Source organism: Lagenorhynchus albirostris, chromosome 1 (assembly GCF_949774975.1).
Source record: "Lagenorhynchus albirostris chromosome 1, mLagAlb1.1, whole genome shotgun sequence".
In the NCBI taxonomy this organism is placed as follows: domain Eukaryota; kingdom Metazoa; phylum Chordata; class Mammalia; order Artiodactyla; family Delphinidae; genus Lagenorhynchus; species Lagenorhynchus albirostris.
Window position 1 is genome coordinate 86,072,367 of NC_083095.1, and position 23,946 is coordinate 86,096,312.

The 23,946-nt window shown below is 39.8% G+C and overlaps 1 protein-coding gene and 1 pseudogene across 1 annotated transcript in view; both read left to right on the forward strand.

Annotated features, from left to right (window-relative positions):
- Positions 1-23,946, forward strand: part of STARD9 (StAR related lipid transfer domain containing 9) — a 130,092-nt gene that overhangs the window by 27,998 nt on the left and 78,148 nt on the right. The gene's annotated exons all lie outside the window — the stretch shown is intronic.
- On the forward strand, positions 7,181-9,249 carry LOC132505051 (importin subunit alpha-1-like; annotated as a pseudogene).

The window sequence follows — 23,946 nt, forward strand, 5'->3', positions numbered from 1 at the left end:
TTAAATTAAATGCAAGTCAGTATAGAATTGAGATGGAATATAGAAATTTTCTTCTACAGAAATTTTCTTCACAGCCAACTTTGCACGTTTATTTCATAACATAGGACATATATCCACAGCATGGGAAAGAAAATCTCACAATAAGTTTTTTTAAAGCTTAGTCTTTGTTTCCTATAAATTCTCTCCATGGTAAGGTAGGACCACTGTAAGTTTCATTCTGCAGAGGTGGCTGAAGTTTTCCTTCTCAAAGTGAGGTCTCCAGATTAGCAGCATTGATATTACCTGGGAACTTGTTAGAAATGCAAATTATTGGGCCGTACTTCAGACACTACCACTGTACAAATTTTCTTCTATTTGTAGACCGTGGGGAGCATAGTCATAATTACAGGTTGGGGGAAGGATTAGAAGTTGGGAAACACCTATCTTAAATGAGCTAACTTCTTCCTAGTGTAATATTCTCTAGTTTACAAAGTGCTTTCACATGTATTGTCATCGGCCCATGTATTTGTCACAAAATTGTTGTGTTAGGTACCATTATTTCTACATTTTAGAAGGGTTGATAAAGACTGCTGTTACCTAATGAGTTGTAGGGTGGGAACTTTGTCATTTGGAGTCTCCTGAGTCCAAATCCTGGTCTCGTTCTGTAGCACTGTATAGCCTTTATGTCCTCAAGCTGTGAGTGGGCTGTTTTCAGTCTGGCTTCCTCAGTAACAGACCCTGAGATAAGGAGTTATGTGAAAGTCATTTATTAGGACGTATCGCTGGAAAAGAAGTGGTAGGTAGGGTGGGGAACTGAGACTAGCAAGGGAAGGAGGAGGCCAAGCAACTCCACAGAGGCGCTCTGAAGACAGAGTATAGAGTTTTCCGAATCAAGAATGTCCCGAGTTTCCCTGTACCCATCAGTCATTGGTAAAAACTGCCTTCTAAAGAACAGTTGGCTGTTATTCCTGTCCTGCCCCTAGGTTCTTCCTATCAGTTTTTTTTTTAAGATTCCATATATATGTGTTATCATATGGTATTTGTTTTCGTCTTTCTGACTTCACTCTGTATGACAGACTCTAGGTCCATCCTCCTCAGTACAAATAACTCAGTTTCATTTCTTTTTATGGCTGAGTAATATTCCATTGTATATATGTGCCACATCTTCTTTATCCATTCATCTGTCGATGGACACTTAGGTTGCTTCCACGTCCTGGCTATTGTAAATAGAGCTGCAGTGAACATTGTGGTACATGACTCTTATTTTTTCTTTTTTTGCGATACGCAGGCCTCTCACCATTGTGGCCTCTCCCGTTGCAGAGCACAGGCTCCGGACGCGCAGGCCCAGTGGCCATGGCGCGCAGGCCCAGTGGCCATGGCTCATGGGCGCAGCCGCTTCGCAGCATGTGGGATCTTCCCGGACCGGGGCATGAACCCGTGTCCCCTGCATGGGCAGGCGGACTCTCAACCACTGTGCCACCAGGGAAGCCCACATGACTCTTTTTGAATTATGGTTTTCTCTGGGTATATGTCCAGTAGTGGGATTGCTGGGTGGTATGGTAGTTCTATTTTTAGTTTTTTAAGGAACCTCCATATCCATAGTGGCTGTATCAATTTATGTTCCCACCAACAGTGCAAGAGGGTTCCCTTTTCTCCACACCCTCCCCAGCATTTATTGTTTGTAGATTTTTTGATCATGGTCATTCTGACAGTTGTGAGGTGATACCTCATGGTAGTTTTGATTTGCATTTTTCTAATGATTAGTGATGTTGAGCATTCTTTCATGCGTTTGTTGGCAATCTGTATATCTTCTTTGGAGAAATGTCTGTTTAGGTCTTCTGCCCATTTTTGGATTGGGTGGTTTGGTTTTTTGATCTTGAGCTGCATGAGCTGCTTGTAAATTTTTGGAGATTAATCCTTTGTCAGTTGCTTCATTTGCAAATATTTTCTCCCATTCTGAGGGTTGTCTTTTGGTCTTGTTTATGGTTTCCTTTGCTGTGCAAAAGCTTTAAGTTTCATTAGGTCCCATTTGTTTATTTTTGTTTTTCTTTCCATTTCTCTAGGAGTTGGGTCAAAAAGGATCTTGCTGTGATTTATGTCATAGAGTGTTCTGCCTATGTTTTCCTCTAAGAGTTTTATAGTGTCTGGCCTTACATTTAGGTCTTTAATCCATTTTGAGTTTATTTTTGTGTATGGTGTTAGGGAGTGTTCTAATTTCATTCTTTTACATGTAGCTGTCCAGTTTTCCCAGCACCGCTTGAGGACACGGGGAGTGGGAAGGGTAAGCTGGGACTAAGTGAGAGAGTGGTATGGACATATATACACTACCAAATGTAAAATAGATAGCTAGTGGGAAGCAGCCGCATAGCACAGGGAGATCAGCTTGGTGCTTTGTGACCACCTAGAGGGGTGGGATAGAGAGGGTGGGAGGGAGAGACGCAAGACGGAGGAGATATGGGGATATATGTATATGTATAGCTGATTCACTTTATTATAAAACAGAAACTAACACACCATTGTAAAGCAATTATACTCCAATAAAGATGTTAAAAATAAAGAAAGCAAGAACATCTGGCTCTTAAAAGGTGTTTCAGTAACCTGAGGGCAGTCGTCCAAGAAAAACAGATAAAGAGACACAGATACTGACTTTTGGAAATTAAAGCACACCCACTGGCTGGTTCACATGAAAATAGTAAAGGAATCCAAGTGTATATAGGTGTAGAACATTAACAGCACCTGCTATACCATCAAAGCTGGTCCAGAAGACTGAAGTAGGGAGCTAAGGAATTCTGAAATACATGCTGGTCTTGGAGAGGGCTGTGGAAAAACCACTCTGTGTATCCTGTCCTCAAAACTTCCTGGGAGAGCCCTGCCCCCAGCACAGCTTCTGGTTATGTCCTGTGGTCAGTAAACAGTCTACTGTATTCTCTGCATCTACCAGTATGGGCATTAAGAATTGATACTCATGGGCTTGCCTGGTGGCACAGTGGTTGAGAATCTGCCTGCCAATGCAGGGGACACGGGTTCGTGCCCTGGTCTGGGAAGATCCCACATGCCGCGGAGCAACTTGCCCCGTGAGCCACAATTACTGAGCCTGCGCGTCTGGAGCCTGTGCTCCACAATGAGAGAGGCCGCGATAGTGAGAGGCCCGTGCTCCACAATGAGAGAGGCCGCGATAGTGAGAGGCCCGCGCACCGCAATGAAGAGTGGCCCCCACTTGCCGCAACTAGAGAAAGCCCTCGCACAGAGACAAAGAGCCAACACAGCCATAAATGAATAAATGAATAAGTAAGTAAATAAATAAACAAAGGATTGATACTCATAATGCTGACCTCAAGTCCTGCCATTGCCAAATCCTTAGACACTAAGGAAGAGTATACCGAGCACTTTGAAATTCTAATGTAAATGAAGGTGACAGTGGTTTCTGGCTATCCAATATATCAGAAATGTGTTTTTAATAAGAAAATCTCATTTTGTGATCATCTAGGTAAAAGTGAGTTAACCATTGCTATGTGATAGTCACTCATGCTGCTCACTCAGTATTCCTGGCTTTTCATCTTCTGTTGCATGATAGAATTTCACTTCCTGGTCCCATTGTGTGAGGGGAGGGGGGCCATATTATGAGCTCTGTCCAGTATATTTTAAGGAGAAACGATGTCTGAGCCTTCAGTTGCTGGAGTACGACCTTCCAAAGCCCTCTTTCCTTCTGGCACCAAGATCAATAATGTCGGAGATAGGTAGTTCTGTCAGAGAAGATACAACCATCAAGACTCCCTACTGACCCACAGGTAGCATGAGCCAGAAATAAACTTTTATTGTTTTAAGCTACTATGCTTTAGAGGTTTGCTACAATAGCCTAAGCTAACCTAAGCTTGTCCTGACTGATGACTCTTCAGTGTTGATCTTATTGAGTGACTTTAACTTTGGTACAGTATCAGTTATTGTAAGAAAATGGGTCGGGACTTCCTGGTGGCACAGTGGTTAAGAATCTGCCTGCCAGTGCAGGGGACACGGGTTCGATTCCTGGTCCGGGAAGATCCCACATGCCACGGAGCAACTAAGCCGGTGTGCCACAACTACTGAGCCTGCACTCTAGAGCCCGCGAGCCACAACTACTGAGCTTGCCTGGTGCAACTATTGAAGCCTGCGTGCCTAGAGCCTGTGCTCTGCAATGAGAGAAGCCACTGCAATGAGAAGCCCGTGAACCATAACGACACCACAACAAAGAGTAGCCCCCGCTCGCCACAGCTAGAGAAAGCCTGCACGCAGCAACAAATAACCAACGCAGACAATAAATAAATAAATAAGAAAATGGGTCTAGGTGATCTGTCCATATACTTTCACTTTATTTTCAATGATAAATGATTTTAATGTATTTCAAAGGATTAGAAGGCCTTTCATGTATGTAGGACGCTCTTTAGTTTTGCTTTGTTTCTTATTCCACTTGGAACCTTCAAACCCACTTATATTTTTTAAGAAGTTGGCTCTAAAAAGGACTTCTGCCTTACAACTGTGGGCCATATCTGTCCACCACCTGACTTAGTGAAGTTTTATTGGAATATAGCTATGCCCATTTGTTTATGTAGTGTTTATGGGTGCTTTTGTACAAAAAGGCAGAGTTGAGTAGTTGTGACAGAGACTCTGTGGCCCGTAAAGCCTAATATATTTGCTGTATGGCTCATAATAGAAAAAAACTTGCTAACTCTGTCTCACAGATCCTTAATTAATTAGGAATGGAAAGATTCCCGGATGATTTGCCTGAATTGCTGCAGATATCCTAGCTCTTGGAAGTTCTATCTGATGGAGTGAAGGCCTTCTCCTGGATCTGCGATGTCCCTTTATTTTATATACTACCCTGAAAGCAGTGAAACAGCTTATCCCTCTTGGATTCTGCCTGTGAATAAGCAAAGACTCCCTCACGCCTGATAATCAAACCATTTTTCCATATTGCCACCCTCGTTGTCTTTGTCCAGACCAGCTGCTGGGCAAACTGCTAACAAGTCCACTTGTCATGCGATGCTGCTCAGTGATTCGGCTTTGTGCTTGTTGCTGTTGACAGTGGAACCTGCCGTTTTGATAGGGCTTTTTCAGGCCACATGGGAGAGAGGTGATCAGGTTGTCTCACACGATGGGTCATGAATGTGAGGCTACGTGAGGAAATAAGGAAACTGTCCACAGTCACACAGCCAGGCTACATGACAGTGGAACGTTATTCATTACTGCTCAGAATTCAGCAGTAACTGTAGGAGGCCAACAGCAGCTCTCTGTCTCGCATTCAGAGCTCCCCAAGAGTTGATCGTGTCCGTTAATCTTTATCCAATTTGGCATACCTTTATTAGCATTCTTACTTGGGGTCATCTAGTGGTTGACAGTCTCTCTTTTGCCCATACTTGCTTTGCTTGGGGCCCAGTCAGATGGGGCCTAGAAAACAGGGTTAAATGACATAAAACGTGGCAGATTATGATCAAGGAATCACTTGTGGTTGTCTTCTTAGACGTGGCTGTGGGAATGGCAAGTCTTTAGATTCTATTCCAATAAATCCGTCTTTCATCTTTTCTCATAGGATCCTGTATAAGGAATCTGTCTTTTTGCAAGGAGGAGGGAAGCATTAGAGCCAGAAACCCATCTATCTGTCCTGGGAATTCCTTGCTTATGTCCAGAGAGTATGAAAGCCGCATATGGGACCTACCAGATGGCACATGCCACTTGGACAGTTGTTCATGGGAACATTCCTTAGCAAAAAAGCATTGTTAGAAATAGCAAAATCTTGTATAAACAAAGATACGTGTTTTGGTGATCTCAAAGCTCAGTTTTTCTGATTCATTCAGTAATCAGAGGCTTAAACTAAGTATATGAATTTATGTTTCTCTGTGTGGTATGTGTATCTATTACCTCTGTATGAGTATTTGCTGCTATGTGCAATTTTCTTTTTTTTTTGAGGTTTATTTTTTTAAAATTAATTTATTTTTGGCTGCGTTGGGTCTTTGTTGCTGTGTACGGGCTTTCTCTAGTTGCTGTGAGCGGGTACCACTCTTCATTGCGGTGCGCGGGCTTCTCATTGTGATGGCTTCTCTTGTTGCAGAGCATGGGCTCTAGGCACGTGGGCTTACAGTAGCTGTAGCTCATGGGCTCTAGAGCGCAGGCTCAGTAGTTGTGGCACACGGGCTTAGTTGCTGCGTGGCATGTGGGATCTTCCCAGACCAGAGGTTGAACCCATGTCCCCTGCATTGGCAGGCAGATTCTTAACCACTGCACCACCAGGGAAGTCCCTCTTTTTCTTTACTTTTTTTCTTTTCAGAAAAAGAAGCCCTAGACAAATAGACAGGGATTTCTATTTTTATCTTTTGATAAAGGTGATAAGAGTTGCATTCAGTAGGGCATATTTTAGGGTCTGACACCAGAGGGACCCTAGACTTTCCTCTTTGACACCCCATCTCCTTCCTAGATGAAAGGTGGTGAAGTATAGTGATTAAAAATATGGTTTATGGGCTTCCCTGGTGGCACAGTGGTTGAGAGTCCGCCTGCCGATGCAGGGGATACGGGTTTGTGCCCCGGTCCGGGAGGATCCCGTGCTCCGCGGCGGGAAAAGTTTTATTTTCCAGATTCACAGATTACTGGCTGTGATCCTGGACTAGTCCCTTTATCTCTCTGTGCTTCACTTATCTCATCTGTAAAACAGCGATAATGATACCTACCTCAGAGTTGTTGTGAGGACTAAATGAGTAAGTAAATATAAAACACTTAGAACAGTGCTTCGCAGATAATAAATGCTACATAAGTGTTATTATTATTATTATCTTCTCTGATACCTGATCACCATCTTATCCAGCACACAATAATTTCTCCAATCCCTTTTCTGTTCACAACAAAGTATCCTTCTGTCCTTCCTGGTAGCATGTGCATTTTAATAGGGGCACTGTGAAGTTACAGCAAACTCAGATGAATTACTCTAATGGAGAGAATTTCTAGTATTCTACAGGGTGGTGGGGAAAATCATTTGGGGGCACATCGTGGCAAGAGGTTGAAGAATCAGGGGAAATCACATGCTTAGAGAATATCTAGAAAGAAGAGACTTGAATATGTCTCAGCTTCCTTCCATTTCTAGCCCCAAGTTTTCTTAAGTCAAGAAGCTATAGGGTCTGCACAGCCTCCTGTGGAAACCTGAGCTGGCTCTGTAGCTTTCTTCCTGTGTCTCATAACCATGTCCAGCAACAGGAATGCTAACTCACCAGCTGCCTGCCTTAACAGATTCAAGGGCATGATAGTACAGAAAAGAGGCTGCACTGAATACTGGTTCATGTGGAGCTGAGGAAAGCTAATAAGCTAAGAAGGATGACCAGGTGCTGAAAAGGAGAAATGTAAGGTTGCTTCCTGAGGCTGCTGCTTCTCCACTGCAAGAAAACCAAAACAACCAGGGCACTGTAAATTGGTCTGTTGATGATACTGTCAAAGGCATCAACAGCAGCAGTTTGGAAAGCCAGCTCCAAGTGACTCGAGCTGCTGGGAAACTGCCTTCTAGGAAAAACAGCCCCCCGTAGACAAGATAATCTGGGCTGGTTTGATTCCAGAATTTGTGTCCTTCTTGGGCAGAACTGACTTTAGTCCCATTCAGTTTGAATCTGCTTGGGTGCTCATTAACATGGCCTCTAGGACGTCAGAACAGACTGGGGCTGGGACTTCCCTGGTGGTCCAGTGGATAAGACTCCACACTCCCAATGCAGGGGGCCCAGGTTCAATCCCTGGTTGGGGAACTAGATCCTGCATGCATGTCGCAACTAAAGATCCCGCATGCCACATCTAAGATCCGGCGCAGCATGCATGCATAAATCAATCAATCAGAACAGACTGGGATATAGAAGATGTGGCACATATATACAATGGAATATTAGCCATAAAAAGAAATGAAATTGAGTTATTTGTAGTGAGGTGGATGGACCTAGAGTCTGTCATACAGAGTGAAGTAAGTCAGAAAGAGGAAAAGCAAATACCGTATGCTAACACATATATATAGAATCTAAAAAAAAAAATGGTACTGAAGAACCTAGGGGCAGGACAGGAATAAAGATGCAGACGTAGGGAATGGACTTGAGTACACAGGGAGGGGGAAGGGTAAGCTGGGACTAAGTGAGAGAGTGACATTGACATATATACACTACCAAATGTAAAATAGATAGCTAGTGGGAAGGAGCTACATAGCACAGGGAGATCAGCTCGGTGCTTTGTGACCATCTAGAGGGGTGGGATAGGGAGGGTGGGAGGGAGACGCAAGGGGGAGGAGATATGGGGATATATGTATACGTATAGCTGACTCACTTTGTTATACAGTAGAAACTAATACAACATTGTAAAGCAATTATACTCCAATAAAGATGTTAAAAAAACAGAAAAAAGAAAAACAGACTGGAGCTATGCTGTCCCAGCATTCATTTCTCTGCTGGCATCTCCCCATGCTTACATCAGTGAACAAGGTGTATGGGCTCTCGGAAACATTGCAGGTGATGGTTCAGTTTTTTTTGACTAGGCTATCAAGTGTAGTGCAGTTGATCCACTGTTGGCTTTTTCTTGCAGTTCCTAATGTGTCATCTTTAGCATGTGGTTACTTGTAGCACCTTACCTGGACACTTTCAAACCTTTGTTGCAACAAGAATTCTGCATCCCTGTTAGATGCTGTTGAGCAAATTCTTCCTACTTTAGTTCGTCTCCTGTATCATGATGTCCAGAAGTATTAGCAGATATATGGACAATATCAAAGATCATAGCTGGCCACCATCACCAGATACAGTGAGTTGTGAATCATGGATTAGTCCCATTCCTCATTGGTGTTCTAAGGCAGACTTTAAGACGCAAAAGGAAGCTTTATGGGCTGTGACCAGCTAGAAAAGTTGTGGAACAGTTGAATAGATTGTGTAACAGATTGTTCATTGGGGCATAGTAGAATTGTTGATGAACCTCTGAACCGTGAAGGATACCAAAATTACCATGGTTATTCTGAATGCCATTTCAGGTATCTTCCAGGCTGCCGAGAAACTAGGTGAAACTGAGAAACTTAGTATAATTGAAGAATGTAGAGGTCTGGACAAAACTGAAGCTCTATAAAACCATGAAAATGAGTCTGTGTACAAAGTTTCATTAAGTTTGATTGAGAAATGCTTCCCTATGGAGGAAGAAGAGTATCAAAATGTTGTGCCAGAAACTGCCTCTGAAGGCTGTACGTCCCAAGTTCCGGATGGCATTCTGGGACCACTTTTAGATTGTACAACTAAAGCATAAGTTTATTATACCAGATGTGTACTATGTTTGGTATAAGTTTGTCTTACTGTTTCTCTAAGAGCTCTTTAAATGTGGTTTGCTATGGTAAAACTACTTTTTACAAGGAAACTATACTTGAACAGTTCCAAACTGTGCAGATTGTATGAAGCTTCTCCTCTCAAAGGGTTTCTTAATTTCAGTGTGGAATTTCATATCTTGCAGTGTCCTATAAAAAGATTATTTCACCCTTTGCTTCAAAAAAAAAAAAAAAACAAACAGCAGCAGCAGCTGTGGGTCAGCAGGCAGTCAGGGCCTAGAGGGTTCAGGGGAGGCCTCAGGTTTTGTTGCAGTTCTGATAGAGGAATTTAGACTTTATACTTTGGAGTGTCTAGAGGTAAGGGTCATATTCTATAAAAATAAAAACACCAGTAATAAGGATATATGGTCAAGGATATTTATTGAACCATTTTGAGTAGGGATAAAATAGTAGAAACAAGTGATTGCCCATTTGTAGGGGAACGATTGACTCAATTTTGGTACATATACACCGTGAAATATATTGCAGATGTCTTAGAAGAATTCAAAACCCATAAATATGTGAGTGAGCGTGTGTGCATTTATGGTTATGACTGTGGGAAGAACAAGAAATGATGCCAGTTGTTGATGTCTTACCCACAGGTGGGGGGTTAATGTATGAGGGAGGAAAAGAGGAAGGGAAAAGAGGGGTGGCAAATAAAAAGGAAATAAAACGAAGCATTGCCCCCGCAGCATGCATGATAGCCCAGTTATTTTAATTATTTATTTATTTGACTGCATCGGGTCTTAGTTGCAGCACGCAGCATCTCTCGTTGCGGTGCGCAGGCTTCTCTCTAGTTGTGGTGCGTGGGCTCCAGAGAGCGCAGGCTCAGTAGTTGGCGGCGCGTGGGCTTAGTTGCCCTGTGGCATGTGGGATCTCAGCTCCCCAACCAGGGATCGAACCCACCTCCCCTGCGTTGGAAGGCGGATTCTTAACCACTGGACTGCCAAGGAAGTCCCCCAATTATTTTAAATTGTGTTTGTGTAACTGTGGATTTGTGCATGCATGAAAAAAGGAAGAGTTGTATCTATGGGAAATAACCTGTATGTTAATGCTATGTTATGTGATAAAAAGCAAGTTGCAGGTTGACGTGCATTATATGTGTCTCTTTCAATGAAAATAAAGAAAAACGAAGAACTGTATATCCTTATATACATGGAGAAAGGTATGGAGGGACATACCTGTTCGTTATATCCTTTCCGTCAGTACCTGAAGGGGACTTGTTGGATACTTAAATGAGTAGGATTAGGGGTTGAGGTAGGGAAGGAAGGTTAGTTTTTTCTTCATGCGTTTTATTTTTTCACTTGGTACAAGAAGTGGGTGTTCTTTGTAGTTTGAAAAACAGCAAAGAAAGAAAAAAATGTAATCTTGTCTGTCTCTAATAAGGCTTCAAATTCTGGTCATGTAATGATAGCAATGTCGGTGAAATTTGGGGGTGAGATTATAATTCTCTTCATGTGCAAACGAAAAGGTTAATGGAGCAAAAAGACTCCAAAAGTGATTAACAACTGGCAGAAGGATCAGATTTTATTGTTTTTGACCAAAGGCTTTAACAAAATTTTACTGAGACTGCTATTTAGAAATACTCAAAGGAGACTTGGTAAAGTTTCTCCCAGCGTGAAGCAAAACAACAGGAAGTAAGGAAACCTTGAAGAACAATTTTAAATTGTAGGGTAATAGCTTAGTGTTCAACAGATAAGATTTGCCTTTCCTGATAACTCTGGTGAACAGTTATTTTGCTAGTGGCAGAATATCACAGTGGTTAAAAGCAAGAGCTTTGTTTAGAGGTACTTACTACCCATGGGACGTCAATTTTCTCGTGTGAACATTAGAGAACTTAGATAATATTAACTACCCTCATAGATGTATTGTGAGTATTAAATGGATTAATAACATTTAAGGTGCTGAGAGCCTAACACAAAATAATTGCTCAGTAAATGTTACTAGCTATATGAATCTAAAACTCTGGTTTTTGAAAAAGCGCTTTTAAAAAAATTGTAGACTTTTTAATGATGGCCATTCTGACCGGTGAGAGGTGGTACTTCGTTGTAGTTTTGATTTGCATTTCTCTAATAATTAGTGATGTTTAGCATCTTTTCATGTGCCTATTGGCCATCTGTATTTCTTCTTTGGAGAAATGTCTCTTTAAGTTTTCTGCCCACTTTTGGATTGGGTTGTTTGTTTTTTTGTTGTTGAGTTGTATGAACTGTTTGTTGAATAAAGCACTTCTGTTGAAGTATTCATTGTGCAAAGTAATCCTAACAATCATCCTTAAACAGTAGGAGTAGTGCAAAGCACAGTGTTTTGCTTTGATAGGCACTTTACAAATATTGGTTGAGTAAATAATTTCATATGGCTTTGTTAGAGTCTCTGTTTAGATTAATATCGTTTCACATATTTATATTTTTCAAAAATTTAAAAGGAAAAGTACATATACAGGGTGATAATTTAGGTGCATCTTAGTTAATGGATTCAAGAATAAAAGAGATTCCTATGTACTTAAATATAGACAGCTTTCAGTAGGGAAATATGAGGGTACTAATTTGTATTTTAGAAAATTATTATGAAGGAGAGGATTCTGGGAAGAAAGCAGGACTCTGTCTTCCCACCTAGATGACAATTGCACTGGCAGAATCCATCTTAAGTAACTGTTTTGGAACTCTGGAGTCTACTGAAGACTTGCCACTTCCAGAGGAAGACTTGGAGGACAAATTGAAGTTAATTTCAGCTCTTAACATAGTAGCAGCCACCCATTCCCTATTCCCAGCCAAGGGAATTCCCATGGCAGGCAGCTATGCACTGGTCCTGGAGCATCTTGCACGTAGCTTGCAGAAGTCAGGGTGGGCAAAAAGGACCCTGTTTTCCAAATATCAGGAATCTACTCTGATTGCTAATTGCTGCTTCTGATCACAGAGGTGCAGGCAAAGAGGTAGGCAGCCATTGTTGTTGCACCTTTCTCCAAGTCCCTCCCCATCCTGCTGAAGTGACTTCCAGGGGATTTAAAGGGCCAGCACCCTTCTCCCCACCCCCACCCCACTTCATTTTTCTCTTTTTCTCTTTTTGGGAGCCAGATATTTATGACCAGGGCATTCAAAAACAACAAAACACACAGGGAAAATTAAAAAGTGACTAGACATGCCCAGGGAAAGGCTCAGAAAAGACCTGAGAATACTTTAGCTTTACACCTCTGTCTGATCCTCAGCACAGAGACAGCCTACAACAATCAAAAACACAAAAACAATAAATGAAAAGAATAACAAGAGACAGCATATGCTGGAGAAAGGAAAGAATCTGATTTCCAGAGTTACTACATTATTAGGTTCAAATGTCCAGTTTTCAACAAAAAAGTCACAATACAAAGAAACATGAAAGTGTAGCCCATGTAAAGGAAAAAATTAATCAATAGAAACCACCCCTGAGAAGGACCTAAAGGCAGATATACTAGACAGAGACTTTTAACTGTCCTAAAAATGCTCAAAGAACTAAAGGAAGATATGGAGAAAGTCATTAAAACGATACATGAATAAAAACCATATGATCACTTCAATACACGCAGAAAAAGCTTTTAACAAAATTCAACATCCATTTACGATAAAAACTCTCCACAAAGTGGTTATAGAGGGAACATACCTCTACATAATAAAGGCTATGTATGACAAGCTCACAGCTAACCTGATACTCAGTGGTGAAAACCTGAAGCATTTCCTTTGAGATCAGCAACAAGACAAGGATGCCCACTCTTGCCACTTTTATTCAACACAGTATTGGAAGTACTAGCCACAGCAATCAGACAAGAAAAAGAAATGAAAGGAATCTAAATTGGAAAGGAAGAAGTAAAACCGTCACTGGTTGCAGATGACATGGTACTGTACATAGAAAATCCTAAAGATGCCGCCAGAAAACTACTAGAGCTCATCAATGAATTTGGTAAAGTTGCAGGACACAAAATTAAAATACAGAAATCTGTTGCATTTCTATACACTAACAACAAGCTATCAGAAAGAGAAATTAAGAAAAAAATCCCATTTACCATCACTTCAAAGAGAATGAAATAACTAGGAGAAAACCTGGTCATAGCACTTTCTCCATACACTGCACAAAAATCGGTTGCACTTTTACCTTGCTGGAAATAATAAAGCATAGCACGCCAAAAATGTTGCTTTTTTCTTCCATCTTCAGTATTAAAATGGCTACACAAAAATTCACCAATTTTGATAAGTCTTTTTCAAATGCACTGATATGACAGCTGTCACATACAATCTAACAAGATTGTTTCAAATGAAGTTAAATACAACCAAGTGCTACTAGAGCTATCTTTTTTTTTCTTTCTTTTTTTTTTTTTTGCGGTATGTGGGCCCCTCACTGCTGTGGCCTCTCCTGTTGCGGAGCCCAGGCTCCAGACGTGCAGGCTCAGCGGCCATGGCTTACGGGCCGAGCCACTCCATGGCATGTGGGATCCTCCCGGACCGGGGCATGAACCCACGTCCCCTGCATCGGCAGGCGGACTCCCAACCACTGTGCCACCAGGGAAGCCCTACTAGAGCTACCTTATGGAAAAAAACAAATGAACCTTGTGGCCAACCCAATGAAAGACCTGTACTTGGAAAGCTATAAGACACTGCTGAAAGAAATTGAAGATGACACAAACAGGTGGAAAGATATATCATGTTCATGGTTTGGAAGAATTAATATTGTTAAAATGACCCTACTACCCAAGGCAGTCTATAGAGTCAACACAATCCCTATCAAAATACCAATGGTGTCTTTCATAGTACTATAATAAATCATTATAAAATTTGTATGGAAACACAAAAGACCCCAAATAGCCAAAGCAATTTTGAGAAAGAAGAACAGCTAGAGGTGTCATGCTCCCTGACTACTGACTATACTACAAAGCTACAGTAATGAAAAGAGTGTGGTACTGGTACAAAAACAGACACATAGCTCAGTGGAATAGAATAGAGAGCCCAGAAATAAACCCATGTACTTATGATTGATTAATCTATGACAAAGGAGGCAATAATATACAATGTGGAAGAGACAGTCTCTTCAGTAAGTGGTGATGGGAGAACTGGACAGCTACACGTAAAAGAATGAAATTAGAACATTTTCCCACATCATGTACAAAAATAAACTAAAAATGGATTAAAGACCTAAATTTAAGATCAGAAACCATAAAAATCCTAGACGAAAACATAGGCAAAACACTCTTTGACATAAATCATAGCAGTATTTTTTGATCCATATTCTAAAGCAGTGGAAACTAAAGAAAAAATAAATGGGAACTAATTAAATTTAAAAGCTTTTGCACAGCAAAGGAAACCATTGACAAGATGAAAAGACAACCTACTGAGTGGGATAAAATATTTACAAATGATATGACCGTTAAGGGGTTAATACCCAAAATATATAAATAGCTCATACAACTCAGTATAAAACAAACAAAAAACCAACCTGATTAAAAAATGAGCAAAAGACCTGAATAGACATTTTTCCAAAGAAGACATACAGATGGCCAACAGGCACATGAAAATATGCTTAACATCACTGATCATCAGAGAAATGAAACTCAAAACCACAATGAGATATCATCTCACACCTGTCAGAGTGACTATCATCAATGACCACATATAACAAATGTTGGTAAAGATGTGGAGAAAAGGAAACCCTTGTACACTGTTGGTGGGAATGTAAATTGGTGCAGCCACTGTGGAAAACAGTATGGAGGTTCCTCAAAAAACTAAAAATAGAATTATCATATGATTCAGTATTCCACTCCTGGGTATATATCCAAAGAAAATGAAAACACTAATTTGAAAAGATGCATGCACTTCAGTGTTCATAAGCAGCGTTATTTATAATAGCCAAGATATGGAAGCAACCTGAGTGTCCATCAACAGATGAATGGATAAAGAAGATGTGAGATATATATATATATATATAAAATATATGTGTGTGTGTGTGTATATATATATATGTCATGGAATACTACTCAGTCATAAAAAAGAATGAAATCTTGCCATTTGAAACAACATGGATGGACCTGGAGGATATTATGCTTAGTGAAATGAATAAGATAAAGACAAATACTGTACATATCACTTATATGTGGAACATAAAAAATAAAACAAACAAATGAATATAACAAAACAGAAACAAACTGGCACATATAGAGAACAAACTAGTGGTTACCAGTGGGGAGAGGTGAGGGGCAAGATAGGAGTAGGGGATTAAGAGGTACAAACTACTATGTATAAAATAAAAAAGCTACAAGGATATATTGTACAGCACAGGGAAGATAGCCAATATTTTATAATAACCTTAAATGAAGTATAATCTGTAAAAATTTTTAATCACTTTGTTGTACACCTGAAACTAATATGATATTGTAAATCATCTATACCTCAATTTTTTTTGGCTAAGCCATGTGATATGTGGGATCTTAGTACCCCGACCAGGGATTGAACCCGCACCCTTTGCAGTGGAAGCACAGAGTTGTAAACACTGGACCACCAGGGAAGTCCCATATACCTCAATTTTTTAAAAATGAAAGAAAAGAAAACCTCATCCTTTGCATCACCCCAATATTTAGTCTTATCTTACAACATATCTGACTTTCTAAATTTCACCTGGACAGCCATGCATTTTCACTACTCGCAGCTTTATGTGTGTTATTCATACTGCCTAGATAATCAACCTAATAATTAAAATCCTACTCATGGCTTGAGGCCCACTTCAGATGTTCCCTGTTTCATGAAGTCTTCCCTGCTTCTTCAGTTGAATTCAGTTCTGTTGAATGTCTTCCTTTTGCTCTTCCAGGTCAACTCTTCATCGTTTTCTACCTTTTTCTATGCCCCAAAGGCTGACCTGTTGGACTAAGCATTGGGCTTCCTTGCCCTCTGGCTTGAGTTGGGGTTGAACGGTGGAGAGCTCTAACAGATGAGAGGAGAGGTTTCCTCCTGAGGGATTGGCTTGGTCTGGCCTCACCTGTTAACTTAAGTCACAGCTCCTCTCAATGTGGTGCTCTCCGCATGGTTCTCTTCTTCCAGGTTTTGGTGAACGTTTTTCCCCCATCGTCCATTTTGGCTCTGAGGTGGTGAATTTCCAGGTACTGGTTCCAGGTTACTCCACTGTCCCTTGTGGTTTTCCTACTTCACACCCACACCTTTGTGAATAGTCTTTTTACTTAATTAAACCTGAATGATTCTAATTTGAATATACCATCTGTTTCTGTTTAGACCCTGATTGATATAGTGCCACAATGTGTTTCTTGTACCTGTAGTACATTTCATTTTATCTTTATGGTTATTTTTTAATTTGATTCAACAGGACTGCAAAATAAATATCTTATGCTTCATTAGCATTTTCATGTATTAAGCGTTTTCTCATAATTTACTTCATTTGATTTTTACAATAAACTGTTTACAATAAACGTCATCCCTATTTTACTGATGAGGAAAAAGGAAACAAAGCACGTTACTCATACCAGGTCACACAGCTAGTAAGTGGCAGTGCTGGTATTTGTAGGAACCCAGGCCTGACTCAGAATCCAGGGTGCTTTCTGTTGTTGTATTTTTCCTTACCTCTTTTTATTAAACTTAAAAAAAAATTTTGAAATGATCACAGATTTACAGAGAAGATGTAAGTACATTCAAAAAAATTTTTCCTGAACCATTTAAAAGTTGCCAACCTGTTACCCAGTTATCCCAGATACTTGAGTGTGCAGTTCCTTATACTAAAGGACATTCTTTAACATAACCACAATACAACCTTCAAAACTGGGAATTTAAATTGTTATATTACTACATCTAATCATTAGATCCCATTTGAGTTTTGCTGATTGTCCCAGTGATGTCCTTTATAGAAAAAGGATCTGGTTCAGAATCACTTGTTGCATTTAGCTGTCTTATGTCTAGTCTAATTCATCCTGGAATAGTTCCTCAGTTTTTCTTTGTATTCATAATCTTGACACTTTGGAAGATTACAGGTGAATTATTTTTTAGAATGTTTCTTAAGTTGGTTGTTCAATGTCTCCTCATGTATCTTTGGTAGGAATATCACAGAGTTCACTTTGATTTCTTGATTAAGGTGGCGTCTTGCTAGTAACCGTAAAGTTACTCTTTTCCCTTCTTTGTAATAAATATTTTGTCGAAAGGTACTTTGAAACACTATATAAATATCCCATTCCTCATCAAACTTTCAAATTATTTACTTGTTTATATTTGTACTGACTCATGTTTCCCATTTTATTCAGTGGATGACAGTCTGTTAGTATTATTGTTTGTTATGATGCTCAGATTGTTCCCATTAATGGGAAATGGCATTTAGCCAAGATCTGGGTGCTAGGTGTGATCATTGCTATTGAGATATCACTGTTCCTTGGTCTCCTCAGTAGAGTTAGACAAAGCTAGGGAATATATATTTGCATATACAGATGTATATACACACACACATGCATACAGTTCCATTATATCTGTTTACTTATATTGAAACTCATGAGTTCTCACTGATTCTGATCAAATACTCTACAGTTGAAAGAAGGAAGTATGAAGAGAGAACTTGAGTGCTAGATGGAAGTAAATGAAAAATAACCCAACCAACTTAGCAAATTTGTTTCAGGACAGGGAGTGCTTGTCTAAGGAGAGTTGTGTTTGTAGAATTTTGGAAATTGAGGGCTTACAAATAGTGAAGGTAACTCTTCTGCTTTTTTGCTTTGTGTTCCATACCACTAGGAAATATTGACCTTGAGCTGCAATTATAAATACTAGTTGCTACTGATATTTTCTAATGGGAATTTTGGATTTCATTCATCTCATGTTGGTATGAGAATAAGAAAACTGTCAATTGTTAAGAACTCATTAAGTTAGTTGTGTCAGTTATGAACCTCTAAACTCAGAATTGTGAAAATGAATCACAGAAATGTTTAAAATGCTTAAGTGTTTGAGGAATATAGGAATGACAAGCAATACACAACAGGTTATATACTATGAATAACAATATAAAATTTATATATTTGTAGAAAGATGGAAAAGTACAGTAAAAATTTATTGTGCTTAGCAATGGCATTTGGTCAGTTATTTAATTTTTTTTTACTCTTGGGATGTTGATTATTTTCTTACTGATTTGGAACTGCTCATTATATTGCAATATTAAGTTGTGGTAAATCCACATTGTAGATAATAAATGCCATTTGGAGAAGATAGAAGAAAATGAGATGGAAGTATTTTACATTTCAGTCTTTATTTTCCTTCTTTCTGCTAACTAATGCAATATAGTGAATGCACTTGGATAAAGAATGAGTGCTTTGGTCTTTTCCAAGTGCCTCCTGGTTCTATGGTCATGGCAGTAGCTGTAGGGTCAGAGAAACTTTAAGTGGGGACACTTCAGGAGATTCTTCAGGCCTATGTCATGGTTAAGAAAATTGCAGCCCTTCTGTCTCCTCCTCTTCCCTCTGTAGGTGGGAGCTCATGGATCCTTTAGCTTTTGGGGGGTTGTGAGAAGAGGGCTAGTCTATCAATCCCAAGCAGAAGATCCTAGAAAGACCCTGTGATATCCAGCCACAGAGTAATTTTCATTTTAGGGAGTGATATTCTCATACCACTAAAGGGTTGCATCGTGGGAATGGACCACTGCCACTATAGTTGGGCCTCTCTCATTGAGGCTAAGAACAGCTGCTGCTGTCTGTCCTTTTTGTACCCATACTTCCTTGTTCAAATAAGAGTAATAAAATAACTTCAGTGAAGCGATGAGGCAGAGAGATTTGTTTGGCTGTTTCTGGGGTTACTTGCCTGGATGTTTGTTATTCCTAAGGTGGGAGATCTTTAGTCCTTGGGATGAACTTTCCACAGTTGACAGCCAGGTATTAAGAGATGGCAAGTGGAGGTCTGAAGGTTTTTCAGGGAGAGTAAAGTGACCTAGTTGTTCTGTTGTTTCACTCAGAATTCTGACTTCTTGAAGGATTGAAATGACAAGGATACATTTTAGATTTTGTGGTACTGCAGTCCTGAGGTCACCCTCACTTAAGAGAGAAGGCCTTTATCCGGGGGACATTATTCAAAGAAGGGACTTATCTGAAAGCAAGGTTAAGACACAGGTTTAGTGCCGCCTATGCTATGAAGATTTTTCTACCCCAGCCCACAGTCTTTTTTCCTTCTCGAAATATAATATTATGTCTACCCTTCATTCTTTTTCTACTATGTAAAAGTATTGAACTTTTTACTAACTCTGTGATCATTGTAGATCGAGACAGTATTTCAAATGTCTTTCAAATCTCCCACAGAGACCATGCAGTGCTAGGGCCCTGTTAGGAATTTAATAAATACTTGCTGCTGAGATGAAGAGAAATCCAGTTCTGGGACCTGCCAGTCTCAAAACTGGTTTCTTTCAATATAATAAAACAAGAAGCAGACTCACAGATATAGAGAACAAATTAGTGGTTATGGGGGTTGCAGGGGGCATATAGGAGTAGAGGGATGGGAGGTACAAACTATTGGGTGTAAGATAAGCTACAAGGATGTATTGTACAACATGGGAAATATAGCCAATATTTTGTAATAACTGTAAATGGAATGTAACCTTTAAAAATTGTATAAATATACAGTGGAGATGGGCTTCCCTGGTGGCGCGGTGGTTGGGAGTCCGCCTGCCGATGCAGGGGACACGGGTTCGTGCCCCGGTCCGGGAGGATCCCACATGCCACGGAGTGGCTGGGCCAGTGATCCATGGCCACTGAGCCTGCGTGTCCAGAGCCTGTGCTCCGCAATGGGAGAGGCCACAACAGTGAGAGGCCCGTGTACCACACACACACACAAAAAAAAAAAATTGTATAAATATACAATGGAGAAAAGACAGCCTCTTCAATAAGTGGTGCTGGGAAAACTGGACAGGTACATGTAAAAGTGTGAGATTAGAACACTCCCTAACACCATACGCAAAAATAAGCTCAAAATGGATTAAGGACCTAAATGTAAGGCCAGAAACTATCAAACTCTTAGAGGAAAACATAGGCAGAACACTCTATGACATAAATCACAGCAAGATCCTTTTTGACCCACCTCCTAGAGAAATGGAAAGAAAAACAAAAATAAACAAATGGGACCTAATGAAGCTTAAAAGCTTTTGCATAGCAAAGGAAACCATAAACAAGACCAAAAGACAACCCTCAGAATGGGAGAAAATATTTGCAAATGAAGCAACTGACAAAGGATTAATCTCCAAAATTTACAAGCAGCTCATGAAGCTCAATAACAAAAAAACAAACAACCCAATCCAAAAATGGGCAGAAGACCTAAATAGACATTTCTTCAATGAAGATGTACAGACTGCCAACAAACGCATGAAAGAATGCTCAACATCATTAATCATTAGAGAAATGCAAATCAAAACTACAATGAGATATCATCTCACACCGGACAGAATGGCCATCATCAAAAAATCTAGAAACAATAAATGCTGGAGAGGGTGTGGAGAAAAGGGAACACTCTTGCACTGTTGGTGGGAATGTAAATTGATATAGCCACTGTGGAGAACAGTATGGAGGTTCCTTAAAGAACTACAAATAGAGCTACCATACAACCCAGCAATCCCATTACTGGGCATATATCCTGAGAAAACTATAATTCAAAAAGAGTCATGAACCAAAATGTTCATTGCAGCTCTATTTACAGTAGCCCGGAGATGGAACCAACCTAAGTGTCCATCATCGGATGAATGGATAAAGAAGATGTGGCACATATATACAATGGAATATTACTCAGCCATAAAAAGAAACGAAATTGAGCTATTTGTAATGAGGTGGATAGACCTAGAGTCTGTCATACAGAGTGAAATAAGTCGGAAAGAGAAAGACAAATGCCGTATACTAACACATATATATGGAATTTAAGAAAAAAAAATGTCATGAAGAACCTAGGGGTAAGACAGGAATAAAGACACAGAACTACTAGAGAATGGACTTGAGGGTATGGGGAGGGGGAAGGGTAATCTGTGACAAAGCGCGAGAGAGGCATGGACATATATACACTAACAAACGTAAGGTAGATAGCTAGTGGGAAGCAGCTGCATAGCACGGAGATCAGCTGGGTGCTTTGTGACCGCCTGGAGGGGTGGGATAGGGAGGGTGGGAGGGAGGGAGACGCAAGAGGGAAGAGAGATGGGTACATATGTATATGTATAACTGATTCACTTTGTTATAAAGCAGAAACTAACACACCATTGTAAAGCAATTATACTCCAATAAAGATGTAAAAAAAAAAAAGGCATGTACCAATATGTTCATTGCAGCTCTGTTTACAATAGCCAGGACATGGAAGCAACCTAAGTGTCCATCAACAGATGAATGGATAAAGAAGATGTGGCACATATATACAATGGAGTATTACTCTGCCATAAAAAGAAACGAAATTGAGCTATTTGTAGTGAGGTGGATGGACCTAGAGTCTGTCATACAGAGTGAAGTAAGTCAGAAAGAGAAAACCAAATACCGTGTGCTAGCACATATATATGAAATCTAAGAAAAAAAAAGAAAAAGGTCATGAAGAACCTAGGGGTAAGATGGGAACAAAGACACAGATCTACTAGAGAATGGAGTTGAGGATATGGAGAGGGGGAATGGTAAGCTGGGACAAAGTGAGAGAGTGGCGTGGACATATATACACTACCAAACGTAAAATAGATAGCTAGTGGGAAGCAGCCACATAGCACAGGGAGATCAGCTCGGTGCTTTGTGACCACCTAGAAGGGTGGGAGGGAGACGCAAGAGGGAAGAGATATGGGAACATATGTATATGTATAACTGATTCACTTTGTTATAAAGCAGAAACTAACACACCATTGTAAAGCAATTATACTCCAATAAAGGTGTTAAAAAAATTAAAAAATTAATTAAAAATAAGAAAAAGAAGGACTTGTTTCTTTCAGAATAATGATTCTTCTCCTCATTGGGTATGGCATACGTTCCAGTTGGCCTTGTTTATCTTTACCTGCATTTCAAAATTTCTCTTATAGTTTCTTTCTCCTCCTGTTCATTGGAAACTGTTTAAACAGAAATTTCCATGGTATACATTGCATGGATATACATATATGATATGAATAAATATGGGAAATAAACCTCTCTGTAGTTCATAGTGTAAAGTGGAGGAACCAAATAGGAAATCTAGTTTCATCTGTCAAAGTCAAATACAGGCCGTTGCCTATTTTCTCTGGAAAGATCTGCTACAAAAAACCAGGGGCAGGATCCAAATGATGTTGATTAACCCCTAGCTGGGCTTACAGTGGGAAGCAAATGTGAACATTTATACTGGGCAGAGACCCAAAGATCAGTGACCTGCAGTGGTGTTGAGGGAGTGGCCTGACATTTATAAAGAGTGGACAGCATTTCCTGATACTTTGTGGGGTTATTTTGGCACAGCTGGCACAGTTGAGACTTTCTTTCCCTTCCTAGATACCTTGTTTGCTCTTTGGGTAAGCTATAGCCAGGTGGACAGTGGGGCCTGGGCTGTGCCTTAGATAGACTTGGATACCTGATGGGTGGGGCTATAGCATGCTTTCCTACTGAGAAATTAAATAGAATTTTAAATTAAAATATTACGTCGTCTAATTATAAATATAGGGAAAACTGTACTTACGAGTATCATAAATAACTATAGTAAAATAAAAACAATTGGGTTTAGTTAGTATCCTCATTGTATTCAAGTATTCCTAATTACTATATTTACATCAGAATTTAAGACCTGAAAGGGACATTAGATATTATCTAGGAATAGAACAAAAGTCTGAAAGAGTAAGCTGTACACCAAAATGTTAACAATGGTTATGTCTAAATGGTGGGAGTATTTTTATCAGCATTTTCTGGGTTTTTTTCTATTTTAAATATATTTATTTATGTAATAAAACATTATAAGAATACTTCTCATGGTGAATACTCAAATACTGATCCTTGTCAATAAAGATGACATCTATTACTGCATTAAGTAGCAGTGTTACTAAAAGGGAAAAAAAAGTCTTCTAGTACAGTCCTTTTAACAGTGGAGTTATAGACCAAGAGATACGTGATGTTTAAAATCCATTTAGATGGAATACATCATAGAATTTAAAGCTGTTTTCTCATAAATATTTCTTAGGTAAATTAACAAAAACTGGTGAAGAATTTCTTTTCTGTGTGAAAATCATAGTTGATAATAGCAATTTCATTTTATAATAGAAATGTATGGGTCAAAAGGTACAAATTTACAGCTATAAAATGAATAAGTCATGGGGATATGATGTACAGTGTGGTGACTATAGTTAATAATACTGTATTGCATATTTGAAAGTAGCTAGGTGGGTGGATTGTGAAAGATCACAGGAGGAGAAAAAAATTTGTAACTGTATGGTGATGGATGTTAACTCGGTTTATTGTGGTGATCATTTTTCTTAAAAATAAATTTATTTATTTATTTTTGGCTGAGTTGGGTCTTTGTTGCTGTGCGCGGGCTTTCTCTAGTTGCAGCGAGTGGTGGCTACTTTTCGTTGAGGTGTGCGGGCTTCTCATTGCTGTGGCTTCTCTTGTTGTGGAGCACGGGCTCTAGGCACGTGGGCTCCGTAGTTGTGGCTCGCGGGCTCCAGAGCGCAGACTCAGTAGTTGTGGCGCATGGGCTTAGTTG